This window comes from Castor canadensis, chromosome 6 (assembly GCF_047511655.1).
Source record: "Castor canadensis chromosome 6, mCasCan1.hap1v2, whole genome shotgun sequence".
Classification (NCBI taxonomy): Eukaryota; Metazoa; Chordata; class Mammalia; order Rodentia; family Castoridae; genus Castor; species Castor canadensis.
In genome coordinates, this window is record NC_133391.1 from 22,511,337 (window position 1) to 22,530,009 (window position 18,673).

General features: G+C 37.9%; 1 protein-coding gene and 2 pseudogenes across 3 annotated transcripts in view; 2 read left to right on the forward strand and 1 right to left on the reverse strand.

Annotated features, from left to right (window-relative positions):
• Positions 1 to 18,673, forward strand: part of Slco1a2 (solute carrier organic anion transporter family member 1A2) — a 123,318-nt gene that overhangs the window by 25,692 nt on the left and 78,953 nt on the right. The gene's annotated exons all lie outside the window — the stretch shown is intronic.
• LOC109682206 (large ribosomal subunit protein uL24 pseudogene) lies at positions 2,463 to 2,897 on the reverse strand (annotated as a pseudogene).
• Positions 3,522 to 18,673, forward strand: part of LOC109682211 (carboxypeptidase M-like) — a 28,305-nt pseudogene continuing 13,153 nt past the window's right edge.

The window sequence follows — 18,673 nt, forward strand, 5'->3', positions numbered from 1 at the left end:
TGTCAGTCACATTATTTAATCCATATGGAGCCGTATCGTACTCCATCACACTCACACCTCTAAGGTGGGTACCATTTGCACCAATTCACAGAGGACAAAACTGAGATTCAGAGAACATAAGTGACTTACTTAATATAAGTGACTCCACAGTGGGTTAGGTAAAGGGAACGAATGAGAGGGGATTGAGGACAAAACCAAATGTCTAGTTAGGATATTATGCATAACACAGACTAACAGACTTTCCTATCAAAATTTAAAAGTAAAGGATGTTGTTCATATTTTTTTTTGAAAAGTACTAAGATGATTCTTTCTTTTTTTTCCAATTATTCATTTATTCACATGTGCATATATTGTTTGGGTCATTTCTCCCCCCGTCCCCCTCCCCCATTCTCTTACCCCCTCCTCCTCACTTCCAAGCAGAACAGGTTCTGCCCTTATCTCTAATTTTGTTGAAGAGAAGACATAAGCATAATAAGAAAGACAAAGTGTTTTTGCTAGTTGAGTTAAGGATGGCTATACAGAAATATTCCTAGCATTATTTTTAAAGATAATTTTTTTATTGACTTGTCTGTGCTCACAGCTTAAAAAGTCAAAAGGTAGTCCGCACTAATAATAAAAATAGCAGCCCTTGGCTTTCTTCTGCTTAAGTTTAGACAGCTGCTTAGGGTCCAGAGTGAAGTTCAAATTCTCATCTTTCTGTCCCAGGATCAGTTCCTTTGTTGAAAGGATCTCTATTCCCATACACAGAATTGGCAATTGCTTTCATTTTGTACATTTTGTACAATATCTCGATGCTCAAACAACTCTGTGAGGTAGGAAATGTTACTTTTACAAAAGAGCATTTGTGTGTTTGGAGAGATTAAGTAAATTTTTCAAATTCATGTTAGAAAGTGGCCAGGAGAAGAATTTAGCCAACATGTGTCATACACCAATGCTACCCCTCACCCCCCAAGCTGGAAGTGTTATAAAGAAGTTAAAGAATTATTATAACTAGGACTACAGTGAGAGGGAGGCAAAGTTTGGAAATTTGTATCAATTTTCCCTGGCAAATGGCAGAGAAAATGATCAGCTGACACAGGTCATTAGACTGGTCTTTTCTTCTCCTGACCTGCCAGCAATGTCCTTCTTGTCACCTGAAGGGACACGCGTATGAGCCTGCAGCTGCTTTGCCCTTCTCCTGCTCTCTAGTTTGATAGAATTGGAAGCTGGAGTTGGACCAAGTCTCCTGAAAGAGCCAAGTTTTATGAAGATTTCCTTTATATATGAGCTCAGTGAAAAAGGAGAATAAAAAGAATATAATCAGATCTATGAGTGCAATCACATATTATCTCCTACCAAAGCCACTGAGCTTTGAGATTTTTTTCTCTCTGAGAACCATCCAGAAAATACAGAAAGAGGTCATGAGTCTTCCTAGAGTAGAAGCTTTGGATGAGACATTTCCCTCTGTGTGATACTAACTGTTCATCTGGGTTCTGAAGCTCCTCAGCTTCTTCAAATCCTGAAACTATGTATATTTGGGACCATTTTAATAATACTATTATTTTCCATTGCAGTTTGATTTTGAACCAGGCAGCTTCCACCTGGAGTAGATGTGATAAAAATGAACTGGCTTCACACAGTCATTTCTTTATAAATGCCAGTTATGAGTGCTGTAGTTGGATCTAATTATAGAAAGTAGTTTGAAGTGGTAATGTGTGTAGTCAAAAGAACTCTGATTAGGATTTGATTGTTTAAAAAGATACCATAATAATTTCAGAGGGAAACCCTGTGATTATGTCTTAGCAAATCAGGGAAGTAACATATAATTAAAGTTGAAATCTAACTCTTTTATACTCACTGTTAAAAAGTGTAATAGCAAATGCCATAAATTCTTTTGAAGAGTAATGGTTTCACTTTAAGTCTCTGTTGGTTGGTTGATGAAATTTCCAAGTTCACTGAGACATTTTCACATCCATCATATTCCTTTACCCAACACCTACAGAACCAACCAACCGACCAACCAATGGACCAACCACCCATGGAAAGAACACTTTTATTTTAATGTGTTTCAATATAAATGAATTAAAGACAAATTGGATTGTGCTTTGGGCTATTGGTGAAAGAACTAAATATATTCTGAGTCTCAGGGCATCACAGCAACAAAATTTTGCCTATAAACAACAAATAACAAGTAAAAATATGTGTGCACATGCAGACAATCTTAACTGATGGCTAGCAGTAGGATTGCACCCTTATTAGGAAGATTCAAATTTAATGTTGATTTTAGGAGGTCCCTTAGTCAGATGACCTTGTTGAAATCAGATTAAGGGAGGGAATTATGGTAATGATGCACTTACTTAAAATATAGAATGTGATTGGGGTTTTACTGACATTGAAAAAGGAATTCCCAGAATAAAGCTGTGTAGGGCTTTTTTTCTTTTCATTTAGGCAGTGTTTAATGAAAGTTGTATAATTAGACTACTTTATTCTTGCATCTTCTCAATTGTTTCTTCCTTGTATTTGCCCTTTTCCTTTACAACTTGGTGAGATTTGGCTGTCTGTTCCAGGATCTTTTTGCGGTTTTTGTGCAGTTTTAGTCTGGTGATAACCCCCTGCTGGGGTGAATGGCCACATGGACAGTTGTGCCACTGGCTTTTTCCCACTGTACCTGTTCAGTGTAGATGACATATTTCTTCTGTTAAACCTGGACGACTTTGCCAGTCTGTTGACCTTCACAGTGCCCTTGCACAATGTGAATGTCATCATCCTTTCGGATGGGCATGGATGGAACATTGTACTTCTGTCTCACCTCTTTGGAAAGAGGGGAAGACATGATCTTTCCGTGAATGCGGGATGGTGCTTTGAAATGCTTTTTATGTTCTTGATTCAGTCAGAGACACAAAGGGATTGAATTTCATTTTGGCTTCTGTCGCTTCAGTGATGGCCGCAAGTCGGAAGTGGTCTGCATATTGCCTCTGTAGGGCTTTTCATAATTCAAATATCTTAGCATTTATTTAATTGCTACCCTCTACCTCAGCCTTCTCTCCCTTTGCATTTCCAGGGACCAGTTCAATTTTGGGGCATAGGTCTAGACTGAAATGCTTAGTAAGATCTGGTTCTAACCTGTCAATTTATGAAATAAAACAACAGACCTTCTGAGGTAGTGAGTCAGAGGCTGAGACAATTGGAAGGTTGATATTTTCAGCAAGAATATGGACTTTTGGAGGCATCTTGAATTCCTCCCGGTTGTCCCAAGATTTTGTTTAGGTCACAGATTGACAAATCTCCTTTGAAACCCAGGAGAACCTCCTTAGAGCAATTTTGGATCAGTCTATACTGAGACCAAAGGCTCAGCAGGTACTGGTGAGCTTGTGTCCTGTTTATCTGAACTCAGATATTTGAGGATATCTTAAAGCCTGGCCTTGTACATTTCATATGTTCCCTTCATCAGTGGTTCATTCCCAAGCTTTTAAATTTTTGGTAGTGTGGTAAAGCATAAAAAAAAAGCAAGACAGCAAAGATATGGTGTTCTTGGAGATCACATGACCTCTCCTGAGCCTGGTAAGTGCTTTCTTTATCAGGTGTGCGATGGATACAGGAATATGCTGCAGGTGGACTGCAGACCACGCTTTGAGAAGCTGCTGCAGGAGTACACGATGACAACTGGCCTTCTCTTCCCAGCCCTCCCTGGGCTTTGTTACCGCTGGGGAACCGTGTACAGTACTCACGCTATGGAACACTTTGGGCATATTATATAGCTGTCTACATTTCGTGTCTATTGGCTTCCGAGCTGTTTAACGGCATAGGCTGCTAATCGCTAACTCCTTATTTACCTAGTGCCTTCGCACATCATCCTGCATGCTCGTAAGCATTGTGAGCGAGCGCTTCGGAGGCTGACAAATTGAGTTAGAATACAGGCGATGTGTCTGTGAGCAAATCAATATCCCTGCATTCTAGAAAAACCTTCATTCATAATACTGATAATAGGGACTGTCTTTTATATTTATCCCATCATTGAGTAACAGCGCACATGAAGCATTACATATAGTGACACATATGAACATATGAACATCAGAAGCTCTGCGTGTTTTGGTAGTGGTGTTACAAAGACAAAATGTAAGTTAAGTCAGTTTATGCTCATTAATGAAACACAGAAAATCTATGTAAGCAACATTACCAAAATAAAAGCCAACTTAATCTCAGATCCAAGTGATAAACAAAACATGACTTTGATGAATGTCCCTACCAACATTTATTTTTAATCCATATCTATCTTTATATAGATTTTTAAAGAGTCATATTTTACTACTCATACCGTTTTATATTCTGCTTTTTGATTTTTAAGAATATGGTATGAATATTTTTCCATGCCAATAATAAGTTTTATCTGATAATTTTAAATGGTCACATTTTATTATTTATATATATTTACTTATATTGCTGGCCAATTAATTTTTCTGAAATGATTTATATTTTACTAACAGAAGCTGTGGTGAATATTTCTTTCTCTATTCTCTTGTCTGTGTATTCTTCTTAATTTTTTTTAGAATTGGAGTTGTTATGTCAAAATTATCCGTATTTTTACAAATGTCAATACTCATTACTAAATTGTCATTGTTCTGATATAATTTTCCAAGTATTTGGTCTAGAGTTAGGTGACCATATGTGTGAATTCCCACTTGTTCTTTCAATCTGAGGAGAGGCTACAGGAAAGTGAGATAGACCATTCGCTTAGGTACGCCTAGCACTAGGTTGTGCTACCTAGCAGTAAGTGTGTATGCAGTACACATTTGACACTCAATATTACACTGGGAATTGTGTCTGCAAAATGAGGTAAAGACATAGTGCTGGTGCAAGGACGATGAAACATTTTTAAATTGTACAGGAGAACATGCAGATGGAATCATAATCTTACCTAACTAGCTATCGTACGTGCACTAGTGAAGGACAGGCTGTTATTGTAAAAGAAGTTAGAAAAGTTAATGAAAGAAGCAGAGCCTACCACATCATTTCAGTGATCGATGTACTGTGTTGCACCAGATAGGAACCAAATAAATTGTGCTTGGGCAAGTACATTGCCTTGTGATAATTGACACACCATAGACAATGAAGTTGTAAGCAAATTTTCCTTAAGCTTGTTTCTCTTTCAAAGATCGACTTCTTTCTCATTCCCATTACTAAAAGAATGACATCTCTGTATCTTAAAACATGCTTCATCTTATAAAATGATACAAACTTGACAGAAAGGCTATAAATAAATACTGGCTTTTTTTAAACTGTAGTATGAAATATGCCTGAATACAGGATCAGTCATATTACTAAGATTTTCTCACAAAGATAGAAGGAAATGTTCTACCTTATGTAGGCAGGTTTACATTGGCAATGACCATAAAATGCAAATGAACCTATTATTAATGGCCCCACGGTGTGTGAGTGGCATGCTAGCTCATCGTACTGACTAATAAAGTGCATGAAAATGTGTTTCTTTCATAGTGGTGTAGAGCAGCCAGCCTTGGTTGTATCTTTGCGAATTCAGTACTTAAACGATCTGATGCTTTTGGAGGTTGGGTCACACTGCAGGTCAAATTCCAGTCAAAGGGAAATTGCTTTGTATCTATAATTAGGTGCTTACTGCTGGGAAAGTGGTTCCTGTGGTAGCTATTAATGAAGCTGGGATAACAGATGGTCTTGTTGCACGTTTTCTTTTGAGATCTTCTCAACACAGAGTTACAGAGAGAGTGATTATGGTTTGAGATAAACTAAGACTCCTACCAGTGAAAATTCTCCTGAACATAATAACCTACCTATGCTCTGTTTCCTGCACAAAAATGCACTGCACTCTCAGCTCAATTTTATGGAAGCAGGTGAATTCTTCCAACATCAAGACACTGAAAGCCATTCATGGCGTGGCTTATTTGCTAAATTGACTGGCTTACCATGATTATTGTTTAAAGGATTAATCTGATGGGCATATTAAATGGTTTTCTATATGATACCTATAATATATTTTAGCAGCTATTTTAAGTAAATATAAATATTTTTTCCTGGCAGTATTAAAGTTTATTGAACAAAGTATTCTATATGAGTATATACTTAATAATTGCATTCTTGCTAATTGTATCTTTCATGAATATATTTTTCACAAATAAGGATACAATTATTTTATTTTTATTAGATACTTATAAAACCATATTATTATAACTTTTTATTAATATATTTATATTCTAGACTATATTAAAATACTTGCTTTCATATGTGCTAGACCAATAAGTCTAGAACTGAGGTTTCAGAAGCTGAATTTTATTTAAAATATATTCAGTAATAATGATTTGGTGTTAATATTAAATTAATATAGTAAAATATTCTAGTAAGCTTGAAAACTTGATAAATTTGGCAGGTTTGTCATTTGGTAAGTTGATGTGACTGACCCCTGGTTTAATTCTTTTATCAATTTATTTATTTAAGAAATCATAATTGTGGTTGTCTTTTACAACTTGGGATAGAAAAATATGTTATAATTTCATAACTTTTTTTCAACCTTGCCTACTTGACTTTTATAGTGATAAAATAAAATCTAATATAAAATCAATTATAATTTTTAACAAGGTGCTATGAATTTATGACTGATAGTGATTCTGGATTTTTCAGGATTAGCTATTTACCTAAGATAAATGAGCAGATTTATTCCCATCTGCATCCAGAACAGAGAACACCCCTCAGGTCCTGCTTGTGGATGAGCCCTGTCTCTCAGGGTCTGGGATTTCAGAATAGTTTGGACCATTCTCTGTCAAACAGTAGGTTTGTATCACAAACATCAATTCACAGATTTGTAACTGATTTTCCTAATGCAAGAAGGAAGTGATTCAATCTGAATATGCTACTTTCATGTGTAATTCATTGTTATTTGTTGTATTTCATTGTTGTTATCTGAGATTAAGGGGAAGAATGAATTAAAATTGCTCCATGGAAAGTCACCAGTGTTACAAAATCTTGCAGTTTTACTTAGCAAAACCAAACACAAGTCAAAAACAGATCAAAATCAAAACAAAGTTTCAAATACCTGGGACTGAAAACCAACCTTCTTTGAATGTTTTATCATGTCTTTGATTTTTTTTTTTTGAGGATTTGAACTCAGAGGTTTATACTTGGAAGGCAAGCACTCTACCACTTTAGTCCTTTTTCTCTTGTTATTCTGGAGATAGGATCTTGCTTTTTGCCCAAGTCAGCCTGCTGTGGTCTTGCTATTTTATGCTTCCTGCCATAGCTGGTATGATAGGCCTGTGCCACTATACCCAGCTTTTTCCCCGTTGAGATGGGGTCTCTTGCTGGGGCTGGCCTGAAATCACCATCCTCTTGATCTCAGCCTCACATGTAGCTTGGGATGACAGGTGCGCCATTGTGTCCAGCTACTGGTTTAGATGGGCTCTTGCAAATGTTTTTTGCCCAGGCTGGCCTTGAACCATGTTCCTCTCATTATCAGCCTCCTATGTAGCAGGATTACAGGCGTGAGCCACTGGCACCTGGCTTCAGTTTTTATTTAAATAATGAAAATAGCATCTGTCCCCTCTTCCTATAGTGTTTATATAAATAAACACCCTCCTTTGGCTTATATGAATATGCAGTAGGAAAAGTGTTCTGCACATGTGAGCTACAAAATGATGAGTTAAATGCATTGTTAGTCTTGCATGGAGTAGACCTTTAATCTGTTCACTTCATTTCTCTTATAATTTTCTGCTACATTCATTCAAATAAGGAATTACAGTATTTTATCTCTTATGTTTTCTCTTCAATAAAATCAGAGAACAAGAGGGCAGAACAGGTTTTGCCTGGAAGTTGGGGGCAGGGTGGGAGGAAGGGGGAGGTTGCTCAAACAATGTATACACATGTAAGCAAATGTAAAACTGATAAAATAAAAGAAATAAAGAAATTGCAGTATTTTATGAAAGGTCTTCAAAGGTCTTCCAGACCAAATATATTTGTCTATTTAGCTTTTAGTTGCTAAAATTCCTAACATGAAGCTTTTAGTTCAAAAACTAAGAACAGGCCTCTATAAAATATGTATCCATCTGGGACAGGCAGGCATATTAAATTCAAAATTTAAAGTAGTAATACATTGGTAGGATTTTACTAAGTAGAAAACCTTTCTGGCTACTAGGAAGTATAGTCAGAGTCTTAGGAAAGTGAGTCAGAGACTTAGGCCTCTGTGAGCCAAGCACTGGATACACTGTGGGTTTATGGGATGGTGGATAAAGAGAGACATCTGTTTCTTGTGCTATGTCTTGTATTAGTCTCCTTATCAATGCTGAAACTTTATGGTTCTCTCATTAAAATTTCCTAAAAAGCAGCACATATAATTTTTAACCTCTATCATCAGTGTTGCACGCAAATGGACACTTAGTAAATGAGATTTATTTAAATGTTGAAAATATATTAATTCATTTATGGAAGTGCTAGTTTTCACTGCTCAGTGATAATTTTATCAGATTTAAAGAGCATTATTTATCAGTAAAAGGAACATGTTTGCTCTATATGACTGCTTTGTCTTTCTTCAGTCATTGCTAGACAGGCCTCACACCTTCCTGTTAAGAACTGGACTTGAGGGTAGGCAAAGGCTCTGTTCTGTCCTATGTCCCTGCAGATGGAAATATCTATATTAACCTTTCTTCTGGGATAAGATAACCAGATCAGAAGCTTTCTCCTGTGTTTCATAAACATGCAGATTTCTTTTTCTGGAAGGAGGAAGAAGTAAGTTATCTTTTAGTCAGAATGGTGTCTTAGGTTAGCTGGTGTCACATTGCAAAGAAGCAAATGGGACAGATGAAAGATATGTCTGAGGAGTTAGGGAGGGAAAGGGAGAGAGAAAATGTGACCAAAAGGATGTTCTCATAATAGTTAGTCTTAGATTTAGCCTGTCATGTTTCTTATAGATCAAGGAGAGAAGAATAAATTACAGGGAGAATATGCCCAACGATGACAGGTACATCATGTGGGCAGGTGCACACACATTTGTTTACGTGGGTTTCTCACAGTGTATCTAGGTGTTTCAGCCCAATTAGAGACAATGATGCAACTTTATAAGCTGTCAGCTACAAGATACCTAATACTATAATATTAGCCAATCTTCATATATTTATTAAGCCTCTTTTACATAAGAAAGTGCATTTTAATAGGAACTCTTCAATGCCTTATTACAGAGAAGTGCAGGAAGCTTTAGCCTTTTGACAGTAAAATTTGGAGTTAGTATACGTAAAATCCCATTGGGTAGACAACTAATTACTGTCACCAGGCTGAAAGGAAAGGGCTAACCAATGCTTAATTAGATCTCTCTATATTGGCAGAGATAATGATTTCAAAAATAAGTTCATGAGTAAATCACATCTTTTTGCTATTCTGTCTGACTGAGACCCGTTTTGTCACTGTATGATAAATTTGTACACTCCCACAAATTCGGAATTATGGCCTGGTGAGTAATGAAAGTAAAATTATATCTAGTTATACAAGCCATTGATTGGATGAATCACTAATAACTTTTGGTGAAAAACTTAAGAAAACTTAAGAAAAATGAGCTGCAGCAATTCTGCATACATTTCTTTAAATTTTGTTAAGCAAACCCCTTCCTATAATGTAGCTAATTTGCAAGCAACTCAAATAAGAAGATAAACTCAGAAGAGTGTCAAATTATATTTTTACATGTTTATCTATACTACATGAAAATATCTTTAATGGAACTGGTTTAAAATTGTTTATAAAACTTGAGATAATACCTTGCTGTGATGGTTAATCTTGAATGTAAACATGATTGAATTGAGAAGAACCTATAAAATTAAAGCACACCTATGGCTGCAGTTGTGGGGCTTTTCTGGAGAGGATTAACTAAGGGAGATTTACCCTGAAGGTGGGCAGCACCATCCCATATATTGGACCCTCAGATGGAATAAAAGGGAGAAAAAGAAGTAAGTCCTCTAACACAGATGTTCTCTCTCTACTAGAAACAACCAAGAAAAATAATGACAGTATTGGTGAGGAGATAATTTTATGATTTTTTTATGTTTATTTTTTAATCGAGATGCAATATTTATACATCTTGATGGAGGATATTATGATAATTCTGTACATGTGTACCATGTGTGATAACTAAACCAGGGTAATACGCATTCCCATCTCTTCAAACATTAGTCATTTGTATACAGTGGGAATTTCACACTCTTCTGGTTATTTTGAAATGTATCACATTGTTTGAAGATATAGTTAACCTATGGTGCTAAAGAAGAATGGGAAGTAATTCCTCCAACTCTGTCCAACTTGCTTTCTATTGTCCCTAGCCTATGGCTTTCACATTCTACTGTTCATTCTGTTCTTCTACAGCATTGACTTGCTAGTTTCCACAAGTGAGTGAGAACATGTGGTATTTGTCTTTCCATGCCTATCTTATTTCACTTAACATAATAATGAGCTCCTGTTTTGACTACGTGGCTGCTGATGACAGAATTTCATTATTTTTATGACCAAATGATATTCTATTGTATATATGTACCATGTTTTCTTTTTCCATTCATCCACTGAAGTGCATCTGTGTTGACTCCATCTTGTAGCTATTGTGAATAGTGTTGCAATAATCATGGGGAATGAAAGTATCTTTTTTGATATAATGACTTTATTTCTTTTGGTTCCATACCCAATAGCAGAATTAATGGATCATATGGTAGTTCTATTCTGTGTCTTTTGTGATCCCATATAATTTTTAGGATGTATTTTTCCATTTCTATGAAGAAATCCATTGGTATTTTGATGTGTATTGCCTTTAATTCTACACATTATTTGGGGTATATGGTCATTTTAAGAACATTGATTCTTCCCATCCATGAACAGGAGCTGTCATTACATTGTTTGTGTCTTCTTTAATTTCTTTCATCAATGACTTATAATTTTCATTGTAGATGTCTTTTATTTTCCTTGCATACATTAATTACTAATTTTTGTAGCTACTGTAAATGGGATTGCTTTCTTCATTTCTTTTTCAGTCAGTTCATTACCAGTGTACAAAAAGGCTACTTTTTTGTATATTGTTTTTGTACCCTGCCACTCACTGAATTCATTTACAAGGTCCAACAGATATTTGATGGAGTATTTAGGTTTTTCTAAGTATAAAATCATGCCATCTGCTAATATGGATGACTTAACTTCATCTCCAGGCTTTTCTTTGTTGATTTTCTGTCCATTGACAAAAGTAAGATGTTCACATTCACTGATATTTATGCATCAGTGTCCATCTGTCATTTTAGATCTAATAGTATTTGCTTTATATGTTTAGGTAGTCCTGTGTTTGGTGCATATATATTTATAATTGTTATATCTTCTTGCTGAATTTTTCTTTTTGTCAATATGTAATGATATTCTCTTTCTCTTTTTGCAGTTTTAAACTTAAAATATGCTTTATTTGATGTGACTATAACTACTCCTGGTCAATTTGTTTTCCATTTGTACAATATATCTTTATCCAACCTTTAGTTTCAGTCTACAAACATCATTGCCAGGGAAGGGAATTTCTTGTTGTCAATGTATGGTTGGGTTTTGAATTTCTTATTCATTTAGCCAGTCTATGTCTTTGGATTGGCAAATTTAATTTATTTACATTCAAGGTTGTTATTGACAGATATGAATTTCCTCCTGTCATTTTTGTTAATTGTTTTTTGCTTCTTTTTATATGCTTTTGCCCTTTTCTCCTGCCTTATTTATTTTTGTGATTTTGTAGTTTTCTGATATGCTGAGATTTTTAAATTTTTCTCTTTTATGTATGTTCTAGTGGATTTTGCATATCCATGTGCCTTCATGGTGGTAGTTATCATTCTTTCATTTATAATGTAGGTCTCCTTTAAGTATTTCTTGTAGGCTTGTTCTAGTAATGATGAATTCCCTCAATTTCTGCTTAGTCGTAAACTATTTTCCTTCGGTTTAGAAGGATAATCTTTCCGTGTATAATATTCTTGGTTGGCAGGTTTTTTTATTCTTTCACTATTTTGGGTGTATCATCTTATCTCTTTTGCATGGTCTTTGTTTTGTAATTTTGACATTTTAACTATTATATGCCATGGTGAAGGTCTGTTTTGGTTGAAACTAGTTGGCATCCCTTGAGGTTCTTATATATGTTTGTCTATATCCCTTTGAAGACTTGGGGCAGTATTAGACAATTTTTTGTGAAATCAGATTTCAATGCTTTTCCTCTTTTTACCTTCTGGAATTCCTATAATGGAAATATGTGTTCACTTAACAGAGTCCCACACATCTTATAGGCTTCTTCATTCTTTTAAATCATTTTATCTTTGTTTTTGTCTGACTGAGTTAATTCAGACATGTCCTCAAGTTCACAAATTCCTTCTGCTTGTTCTAGTCTGTTATGGAAGCTCTCAGTTGCATTTTTGATGTTTTTAGTTCCAAGGTTTTTGAATTTTTTTTTAATGATTTCTATCTCTGGTGAATTTCTCATTCATATCCTAAGTTTTTTTTTTCCTCATGTCTTTGAATTGTTAATCTATTTTCTTTCACATCTTTCTGAGTTTCCTCAGGATCATTATTTTAAATTATTTTTCAGGTATTTCCCTTCTAATTGGTATCTAGTTCTAGAGAATTATTGTTCTTTCAAGTTGCCATTTTTAGTACCATGTTTCTTGTGTGCTTATGTTGATGCCAGTGTATCTTGTGTAATATTTATTTCCTCCAATTCTTTTTGGCAGTACTGGGGATTGGACTCAGGGCCTCCCACTTGCTGGGCAGGTGCTTACTACTTGAGCAATGCCTTCACCCCTTTTTGATCAGTTATTTTGGAGATAGTCTCTCTTTATGCCCAGGCTGGCCTGGACAATTATCCTATTTTACACTTCATGTCCTTGCTGGGATGACAGGTGCATTCCACCCAAGCCTAGCTATTTTTCCATTGAGATGGAGTCTTGCCTTTTTGCCCAGAATGGTCTGGAATCATGATCCTCCTAATCTCAGCCTCCCATGTAGCTGGGATGACAGCCATGTGCCACCGTGCCCAGCTATTGATTAAATGGTTGAGATGCAGTCTCTTGAACTCTTTTTTCTGGTCAGGCCTGGAACTGTGAACTTCCTGATCTCTGCCTCCCAAATGGCTAATGTAGGATGTCAGTTGTCTAGGTGCTTTGGATTGGTAATAGGGTAGCTCAAAAGCATAGTTGCTTTGTGGTTTCTTCATCTTTGATAGATGTCAGTCAGCAGTGTCTATGAGTGCCTCAGCAGTCTAGTAGTGGCTCATGAAGGTATTAGTAGGAATTTGCAGCCGATGTGTCCTTACAAATTGTGTGTCTTCAGGCTCCTCAGGGTCAAGCCCTGATGGCACTGGGGTCTATGGCAGCAGCTGCCACAGTCTTGGTTGTGCAGGATGTGGAGAGGAATGTCCCTAGGCTCCCAGAGCAAGCACAGGTGATGCCAAGGCTTGTAGCACAGCAGTCAGTCCCTAGGCCATAGAATGTAGAGACTTTCCCTAAGAATCCCAGGATCAGTGTGGAAGATGCCTGGGCTTATGGCACCAGCAGCCACCATTCTGGAACTACAGGATGGGATGAACCTCCCCTAGGTTCCGTGGGGAGAGGTTTTTTTTTTTTTTTTTGTCTTTTCTTTTTTTTGGTGCTGGGATCGAACCCAGGGCCTCACGCATGCTAGGCAAGCGCTGTACCACCGAGCTACATCCCAGGTTCCGTGGGATGAGCACAGGTGGTGCTGGATTCTGTGACTGGTAACCATGGTCTTGAAGGTTTAGAACACAAAGGAGACCTTTCTTAGGTCCAATGGGGTTAATTTTAGTGGTTCTTGGACTTTTAGCCCTCTTAGTCAGTTTCACTGAGATCTGGGATCCAGATGATACCTTCTCCAGGACCTAGGAGTCAAGCACAAGTGGTACCAGGACTTTGGCACCAGCAGTGGTGGCCCAAAGTCTGTGGGCCATGAGAAAATGTATTCTAGAGCTTTTTAGTGCCATTTTTTCTTTCATGTTTCTTGTATGGTTACATTGAAGTGCAAGTGGTGTATGGTCTTGTGACACTAGAGGTGTAGGAAGATAGGCGGACCATTCCTAGGTCCCATGGTTGACCACATGGCTTTCATTCCTGTGGTCCTTGAGCTGTATGGGACATATGGGACAAATGCTGCTGGAGAAAAGGCTTTGTGGTATTGACAGTTATGTTCATGGAGCCAGAGAGCAGGGATTAGCCTTTTTTTTGGTTCCCAGGGCAAATGAGTAGTGCTGAGGATTTTTTTTTTCTTTTTTTTTTTTTCACTAACAGCTGCAGTATAAGGGTCAAGAACAAGAAGGAGACTTCCCCTAGTTTGCACCAGGTGAATGCAGGTATCGGTGGAGGTTGGTGGTGTAGATGACTGGGTTCTTGGAGCTGTGAGAAGTGGCTGGGAAAGCTCCCAGCTTTCAAAGGACAAGTGTGAATGAATCTATGACTTTGCAACAGTAGGTACAGTCTCAAGGCTGTGTGCTAAGGACCTTCCCTACTTCCCTTCAGGAATGTACTAATGAAGACAGGGGTTGGGGCCACTGGTATGAACATTCCTAAAACTGCAAGGCTTACCCAAGAGCCTTACCAACTCCTGATAGACAAGCACAAGTGAAGCTGGACCTTTGCAAAAGTGAGTATGACAACCCAACATTATGGGCTAGACAAAGAGAACTTCCCTACATCTAGCAGGGCAAATGCAGGTATGACTGGGGTTTATAGCTGTGGCAGCTTCTGGTCCTGAGGCTGCAATGCAGAGGAGCTGTTTTTGATTTAGTAAGGCCCATCCAGGCCAGGGCTTCTGGCAAGATCCAGGACTGGCTTCCAGTCCCTAAGCCAAGGTGGCATCTACCAGTAGCTGTTGAGTTCTGGGAGTTGAGGAGTTACAAAGTGAAAATGTTCTTTGGAACCAAGGAGTCACTTTTAGGTCATCTGGCTCCCCACATTGGATTTAAAACTTGTAAGCACCAGTGGAATTCTGCAGGAAGAAGGCCAGTCTGCTGCTGTGACTGGGGTTGCTGGCACTTTCTCCATTTACTTTCTGTCTGCAGAGTTAGGTTACCTGCCCCTGGCCATTCCTCATCCCCAGGAAGCCAGGGTTGAAGTTTCCAATCGTTTCTTTTTGAAGGTTGCTTTTCAGACTCTCCAATTCTTCCTGTTGTCCAGGGTTCCCTCACTTCTGATAATTTCCAGAATCTTCCCTCACTCATCTAGAAATGTGGTTTTCCCTGACTCTTCTCTGTGGCACAGGCACACACAGGCATTACTATCCAGGGAAGGATGCTTTAGCATAAGTTGTATTATAATCTAGAATTTCCAAGGCACTTACGAAAAAGAAACTTGCTCAGAAAATGGCTTATTTTTAATCAGAATTGAAAGGGGATGTATGGGACCTAGAAATTTGGGATTGGAAAGTAAAATCACTTCTCACCACATTGAAGGTATGGGTCATTAAGGCAGATCCTCAGGACAGAAATCATCCCCTAAGACTGAGTTTTATAAAGACTTCAGAAAGGATGAAGATCATGCCTCACTGATTCTTTTATTGAAATAAAATGTCTTTTAAGATCAAAGTCCCATGACAGCCTGATATGCTAAAACATCTGTTTTTCATTCTATGGAGAGAAAGGCATATCTCACATTAAATTACAAGTGCGGTTGGTGGAACATATGTGTGCCATCAAATTCTTCAAAAAAAATGACAAAGCTTTTAGAATGCCAAGTAGCCAAATGTGCTAACAGGCTAGGTGAAAAGAAATGGGCATTAATGGATGAGAAGATTGTTGGGTTCATGATTTACTACAGATGGCAAAAATGGAGTTCTAAGCCTCAGGCTCAAACTCCAAGGGTTCCCATGTCAGGTCCAGCCACTCGCCCCAGCATGCCAAATAAATGAGTAATAGCAAAGGGCAGAGAAAGGAGCTTTATCATGTGACAAAGGCATGCCGTGGGAAGAGACAAAGAAAGTACGTTAGCTCACCTTCTGGGATACAGATAGGAGCTTTAGGTTTAAATATAGAAAGAATTTGTGATAGGAGTAAAAGGTATGTATAAGTATTAAATAGTCCTGATCAAAGTATGGCCTGGTTGACCATTATTAAGTGGTTCTGGAGAAGCTGTGCCTGCTGTCATCACTTGAAGGGAGCAGTCTGGTCAGGATAAGCTAGTCATTGCTGCCTCATTTGTGGTCTGGCCTGAGAAGGCTTTGCTGTTTTTTCCTTTCTTGGAGGCAGTTTCTTTCATCTTTTTTTGAAAAGATGCTATCAATCAGTCCTGTCCTTCCTGGATTCAAAGGTAGCTGTGAAGTGAGACCTGCAGAAAGAAGAGCTCAGAGAAAGTCAGATAGAAAACAGAGATAGAGATGACCAGTTTTTCTCCTGGCTTTAGTTAATTCAAGGGTCCAAGTAAGATGCCAGTGCTTTTTAGCAAAAGCAGTTTCTACGTACCTGTTACAATGGTAAATAGGCTAATAAAGACTCAGATGTCAAGGAGAGTATATTCTTTAGTAGGATACAGACAAAGATGTGGTCATGGAAAAAACTGGTTGGGGTGGGATTGTGTCCAAAGACAACTGGAACTGGGATTTAACCCAGGAACATTTGCCTGATGGGATTTCGAAAATTGAAATGGACTGGAGACTGCTATGTACGTCTCATTTTCTCTTAGCATGAACATTTAATATGATTATCATGGTCTTGTTCCACAAAGGCATCTCAGCTGTGAAAGGGGAAGGTAATCTGTATTTTTTATTTCACAGAACTCTTGATCAATAAGAACTGCTTATGGAGAGCATCTATTTATGGATCTGATGTAGATACCAGTTATGGGTCATGAGTATATTTTAGTGCGAAGGAAGTGTATAACTGTGACCAACATCATATACTCATACCTTTGTTCATGTGACTTTTCAGCATTACCCACCATGGTGTGTATACTTCCTGGCCTCCTTGATATTGGGCTTGGCCATGGGAATTTCTTTGGCTAGTAGAATAGAGGAAGAAATGACCACGTGTCAGTTTTGGACTGAGGTGCCAAGAAGCAACACACATTTGTACCTGCCCTCTTTTGATATGCTCTGTCATGGGAAGGTACTGTGACCATGAATCTTGATTGCCAACCTGACTGGATTAAGAGCTGCTTCGGGTATTAGTTTAAGCACACCTCTCACTGTGTCTTTGAAGGTGTTTCCAGATATGATTAGACAATGAGGACTCTGACATAATCAATGGTTTAATCCATTGACAGATTCAAAATTTGAATAGCCTATTGGGAGGTGGTGAAACTATGGAAGGTGGGGCCTCGTTGGAGAAAGTGGGCTGCTGAAGGTATGCCTTGAAGGGTCTCTCTTGGCCCTATCCCTTTCCTGTTACTCTCTGCTTCACAGTTGCCATGAAGTGAATAGCACCTATGTGATCTTTCCACTGCTTTACATTCTGCCTCACCCCAGGACCACAGCAATGGATCCAGACAACCTTGGATTTAAACTTCTGAAACCAATAACCAAAATAAGTCTTCCCCTCTTTAAGTTGTTTTTCTTAAGTATCCCCTCTTTAAGTTGTTTTTCTTAAGTATTTTGCCACAGTGATGCAAAACTAACACAGTCATGATGCAGATCAATCCTGTCCTTTCAGTAAGAACCTCCAAATGCAAACCATAAGACTAAAATCTACCCTGATACCCTGAAGGAGGATGTACAACCTCCAGAATGCATTCGACCTTAAACCAATGACCAGTATGTACTTCTGTGTCACACTGAATAGTAAAAATGTTCTAAAAATTGATTTGCAAAAGAGCATGTTGGGCGGGAGATGTTGCAGCCATCTTTAGAAAAATACACAGTCACTCAGTTGAAACAGAAGCTTTGACTGATTCCACGAAAGCGTTGAAGTTAAGATGAAATGTGCCAAATATAGGTAAGCGACTCTGTGTTAGTAATTATGTCAAGGATATTGAATGCACATCGCACTTGAGAAAGGGGAATCAATTTGAATAAGGTAGCTGGCTTCAGCCAGAAGCCATTCCTAAGGAAGGATTCAGCTACATGCCATCAATGGTCAAAATTCCTGGGAGCTGAGGAAATGAGTGTGTGGGTTCTGAAGAAATGTTAAAAAGTAAGGCTAACAGAACAGAATGAAGTAATCTTGAGTCCCAAACTGGAGCTCATTGTTCCTCTTTTCTACTACCCAGTCTAGGTTTTTTACTTAAGCCAGTGTTATGCCTGTGTAGGTAGGATAATGCTGACTCTTGTTCTTAAGAGTATGAACAATGACCTTCTCAGACTGTGACTGTTTTATTTGTCTATTTATTATCACACCTGGGCAGAGAGTATTAAGAGATGTCCCTGTAATTCACCTGGGCTCCAAACACATTCTTTCTTCTTTCTATTGTGTGGCTGTTGCTCTGGCTCCTCTCGGTAACCAGGATCAATTATTCCTTACCTGCTGGTCTCCTGCCAAAGGAATTTGAAGTGCCTGAAAGGTCACCTTAATTTAAAGTTTAAGGAAAATCTTGCTTTATTCTCTGGTAGAAAAACTTCTTTTCCAAAAAACACATGAAAAAATGCTCACCATCTCTAGCAATAAAGGAAACACAAATTAAAACCACACTAAGATTCCACCTCACCCCTGTTAGAATAGCCATCATTAGCAACACCACCACCAACAGTTGTTGGCGAG